General features: G+C 38.4%; 1 protein-coding gene across 2 annotated transcripts in view; it reads left to right on the top strand.

The window, feature by feature from the left end:
• Positions 1–1,533: 1,533 nt before the first annotated feature.
• The window catches only part of PDCD6 (programmed cell death 6), a 7,358-nt gene continuing 3,769 nt past the window's right edge, over positions 1,534–5,122 (top strand). Inside the window, exons 1-2 of one of the 2 annotated variants that reach the window (XM_010183114.1) lie at positions 1,534–1,597; positions 4,773–4,817. The gene's annotated coding sequence lies outside the window, so the exon portion shown is untranslated. The remainder of the gene's footprint in view (positions 1,598–4,772; positions 4,818–5,122) is intronic. The other variant, XM_010183106.1, reaches the window with a different exon arrangement.

Raw genomic sequence — 5,122 nt, 5'->3', positions numbered from 1 at the left:
CCAAATAGACTCTCAACATACAGAATTACCAAAGGCCTTTAAAGAAATCCAGTTCATGTAGAATGAAAGGGAGGGTCCTTTGATTGGTAAATGAGTGAAAACAAGAGTGTGTTATCATCTGCCACACCGACAGATGGAGCTGTTCTGGGATCTTCATTCAATATGTTGAGGAGCAACTGGGGAAAGAACTGTCAATGCTCAGCTGAAGTTTGCTGGTTACGCTAACCCATTCCTGCAGTAAGTCAGGCCTGGGAAGGCTCGCAGGAGCACCTTACAATCCTGGGTGACTGGGTCATATCGCCCTGTAGTGGCCAGGTCATGATTGCTGCATGACACAGATGAAATCCAGAGTAACTATCTAAGTTCATGAGGAAGACCCTCTTTAACTTTGCATCATTTTGTATATAAAATGGATGTGGTCGTCCTGAGCACTGATGGTGCTCAGGAACAAGGTAAGTTAGTCGTAACACACTTTTTTGAATATATCAGCTTAGCACTTAAGAGTGGCACATAAAAGGTAAAAACATGTTGGAATACCTGGAAAAGAAATACAGAATTAAAAAGAGGAGTATCTTTTTTTGTTTTAATAACTTCTGCAACTTATCCTTCCAATTTGCAGTTATGTAATTTTTGAGATGGGAAAGGAACCTTATAGCATGAACTGAAAAGGTGTAGAACAATACAGCAGGGACTAAAGGAAAAAAAACCCAGCTTCTGCAGAGGGCTCAACTAAGCAAGATTCTGCTTTGGGATGGTAGTAACGGAGGGGAAATAAGAACTGTCAGTGTCAAGGAAAAGGTCATTGTGTAAAACAGAGGGGAAGCCCCACCACTTTCAGATATCCTTCTAAAGAAGGCAAGATTCTGCTTTATTTGGGCAGAAATTACTTAGTCTATTAATTCTGGGAGAGAACTCCATTCTCTAAGGCAACAGCCTGTGAAGGCTCAATGGAAGCTGGCACCTGCCTGCGCTTTTTCACTTTTTGAACCCCTCTGAAAGGGGTGAAGGCCCTGCAGCCAATTCTTTCAGTACTTGGCACTGGTTACATGATTGGCTTTCTCAACATTGCCAGCATCTTACTGAGAGGCACCAGGTGCCGAACTTGGGGCTCCAAACTGGGAGCTAAACAGCTTGCTACTGTGACAGTAGGCATTTTGTGGATTTAACCAGCATGGTGTGCTCTGCAGTTCTTTGAAAATAAGTAAATACATATAAATACTTTCTTGTGTGGATTATGCCCAGACTGTTTTATTGCCAGTGCGTGTTTGTGTTTGTCTCTTCAGTAAGTCTTGCTGTTTTCCCAGTAGCTTTTTTCATGTTCCAGAATGTCTCATCTGTCTGAGTGCAGCATTTAATTTGCAGTAACTGTGAATGGTTTGCCAAGTAAAATGCAATTAGTCACTTTTCAGATAAAGATTAATCTTACTGGGTGAACAAGAACCAGAATGTTTTAAGTCTTCTGTAAGTGGAACCTGTTAACTTCAGACATTTTAAAGCTTACTGCTTTTTGTGTTTGTTTTTTTTAAACTTCCCAGGGTTGATAAAGATAGGAGTGGAATAATATCTGATAATGAACTTCAGCAGGCATTATCCAATGGTAAGTCCGTAAATGAGCAGTGAGGTAGTTCATTGTAAAGAATGTTAAATTTCATGTGAGATTGGTTGCAGTAATTCTTTGATTGGGGAGGGGGGAGAAAGTTTCTACCACTGATTAATACTGTTTAGTCTACAGCAAAAGGCTGAAGGGGAGGGAAAAAGTGGACAATCCTTTTGATTTTATTTTACTGATTTTTTTGTTGTTGTTGTTTTTCTGAGCCCATTGTACGTGGGTTGTTTTTGAATTTCAGGGGAAGTTTTCTGGGTTTGGTGCATGTTACTAATAGTGCATTATAAACTGAGTACCTCTTGTAAACATTAGTTTTGTATTCTGGGTAGTGAAGGCATGCACAGCCCCTTATTTTTTCCACCTCTGCTTCCTAGAAAACATAAATAGTGATTTAGAGATTCCTCTCTCATCTTTTTTTTAACCTTTGTTTTTTAACCGGGATCAGTGTATAACCTGGACAAAGATCAGATGTTTGCAAGCAGCCTTTTTACTGCACATAAAATCTTTTCATACAGTATGGTGCAGGAATTGAAGATGGTAATTTTTTTATGATTTTTTTTTCCAAATGAGGCATGTTTGGGCCTTTTTCCTAACAAAGTAGAAAGATGCACTCTGGATCAGGTATTAAAATTTCAGTAGCCTGTCAGTTCCCTGTCATAGTGCTGAAAGAGTAACAAGGTGTGGTCAAATAACTCATGGAAGCAAAATAAAACCCAAATTTTTTCCAGTAGTCTATTTTTACTTTCCTCTGGTGACCTAGGGTGGGTAAAATTGTACTTTATGGTTTGTTTTATTTTTCCACTTATAAATCTGAAGAAGTGCATATTGAAGCTGTCTGTGCACCTCTGAGTCCGTATCAAGTTCCTCTTCTCCCAAGGTTTCACCCTTCCTGTGCTTTGTGACTGAGAAGGGCTTAAACTGACGCTGTGAGCTGCACTGCACAGACTGAAAGGCTCCTTTTTGTCTGCAGTCACCTGACTTTGCACGGCTCTATTTATTAAAATTGTGGTCTTGTACCCAAACTGGATTTACTGGAATATTTGTTTAATAAACTGATAAATAAAAAGCAATATATTGTAGCTGCTGCACCTGATCCTTAACTAAAATACTATTTTGGGTAACAACTTCAAAAGCTAAGTTAAGTTGATTAAGTCGCTGTTTTCATTTGAGATTACATTTAAGATTATAAAGATGTGGCTTTACCTGCCATTTTAAACTTCCTATATTTTAAATAGCTTCTCAGTTGATTGAATTTGAGGGTAATAGGCAGTGATGACTATCTGAACTCTTTTCTTTCCTTATTTACAGTGTAGATTAGCAGTTTCAGTGCTTTGCAGTTATGAAGAATCCCCACCGAGTGAATTCACTATTAGTCAGAATATTGACAGAACTGCAAGCTTCCTTCATTCCCAGAGATTCTAGATATTGTACACCAAAGTCACTAACAATTCACTGTATTCTTTTCAAATTATATCCTCTAGTGGATGGTTGTGTGTAGCTGTCCTGCAATCTAACATTTTATTTCTAAAACATTTTAAAAGCCTTCGTAGTGCTCATTAAAATTTGAAGTTCATTGTGGTTTTGACATTCAGATTTTCAACATGTCAGGTTATGCAAGTAACAGTCTGCTTACCTGGGATGGACTGATCATCACTTTGTGTAGTTGTTTGCACAACAAAATCCCATGCTTCCTTCTTGGTTTTTGGGTGTTGGTTTTTTTTCTGTGCTGCCATGTAAAGTTAATAGTAGAGTCAGGGGAAGGGAACAGTCTGTCACTCACTGTTCATTGGAATAGGCTGAAGTCAGTACAGTTCTTAGCACTGGAGTTGCTCTGGTTTCACTACATAGTATTTGTAGGAGTCTTTTGAAAATGTCAACATGAAATAAGTTAAATTCCAAACTCTGTTTTTTGCTTTTTGCTCTATGCTGTTCAGAGTTAAATGCTGGGCTATTAATACTAACTCTACTAATAATTCCATTCTTTCTTATTTCTGTCAGAAGACATACAACCCTGAGGTACCAATGTTCTCTAAAATACTGCTTAAGCATTTTCACAGCAATTTTTACTCTTGTCTGCCTGTGTTTCTCTCTGTGTGCAAATAGTCGTATGGCCTGCCTACAGTATAGGGTTTTTCCCCATTGATGCATCTGTAGACTGACACTGATACAGTTTCCCTTCTACAGCAAAGCAGCTGTGCGTTCACAAAGCCAGCCGAATACTAACGCAGCCTTGCAATTGGGCGTTTGTGGTCCAGTCAGTCCATCGTTGCAAATGCCTCTACAGTACTCCAAGTCTTACTGGTTCCTTTGTGGTCCCTGCACTCAGCCACAGTTAATTCATGCTGCTTCTTGGTTCCTTTATAGGCTTTAGAGAATTGATGGTGAAATTCAAGATGAGGCAGAGTGTTTCTCTTAATTTAAAGCTTAACGTTTCCTAGCACTCAAGAATGCTCCCAGTCAAGTGACAACTACTGCAAAGTGATTAGCCTCTAAATATTCAGAGAAATGCAAAGCTCTTCTTCAGATGATTACCGATCAGGTCCTCCTAGGCAGCAACTCTTCTTGGTCTGAAAATACTAGCACTTCATTGATTTAGCAGCAGAGGTGGGATTTATACTAAACTCAGCTCTAAATTGCACTGTGTGGTTATGCCATGTTAGGAACCTTCTGTTTTCACTTGGCAGAAACTAAATGCCCTGCAATAATCCACCTGTAAAATAGGAAATAAGCAGATGGGTTTTTACTGAGAAGTAGATATGAGACCTTGCTTGAGTTACAACTTAAAACTCTTTTGCTCCCATCAGTAGAAAAAGTGGGACTTCAGTGTTGGTCTTGCCTTTTATCCAATATCATCTTACTACCTGGGATGAAAAAAAAAATCCCTCTTAATTCTTCCAACGTTTTGTGGGGATTTTTTTGGTGCAGCCTGAAAAACGTTGGATTCTGTGTAGTATCTGTAAAGCATTGGTCTGAAGCCATCTCTGAATGATCAAGAACATAATTACTTCAAAGCAGCCTTATTTTATAATATGCTAGCTCCATGTCATCGAGCTCTGAATTTACTGTTTAAATTCTTATCTGTTTTTTTTGGTTGGTTTGTTGGTTGTTACAGTTTTTTTAAAATGTTAATTAGTATTGAGGAACTGAGTAATTCTTTCTGTTTCAGGCACGTGGACTCCATTTAATCCAGCAACAGTGAGGTCAATTCTTGGTGAGTGTAGTTATGTGATGTGAAATAATCAAGACACTGTCTGTGATCTCCTCAGATGATTGAGAATGCTTTCAGTTGCTGCACTGTTTTAGAGAAATAAGTATGTACAAATATTAGGATACATATACAATATGTATTTCTGCTGTAATAATGAATGCCTGTTTAAAGGTCTATTGAACTAATTTGATTGTAGTGTTAACAAGCTGGTCATTCACTGTTAGATGGTAAGTTTCAGTATGTCTTTACTCTTTTGTTTTTTCTCTCCAGACAACTCAGCAGTAGTAAGTTAAACTCAAATATTTTCC

The sequence above is a fragment of the Mesitornis unicolor genome, unplaced genomic scaffold, assembly GCF_000695765.1.
Source record: "Mesitornis unicolor isolate BGI_N332 unplaced genomic scaffold, ASM69576v1 scaffold37710, whole genome shotgun sequence".
NCBI classification, from domain to species: Eukaryota; Metazoa; Chordata; class Aves; order Mesitornithiformes; family Mesitornithidae; genus Mesitornis; species Mesitornis unicolor.
The sequence above is the reverse complement of the archived record's forward strand: the minus strand, read 5'-3'. Positions and strand labels throughout refer to the sequence as shown.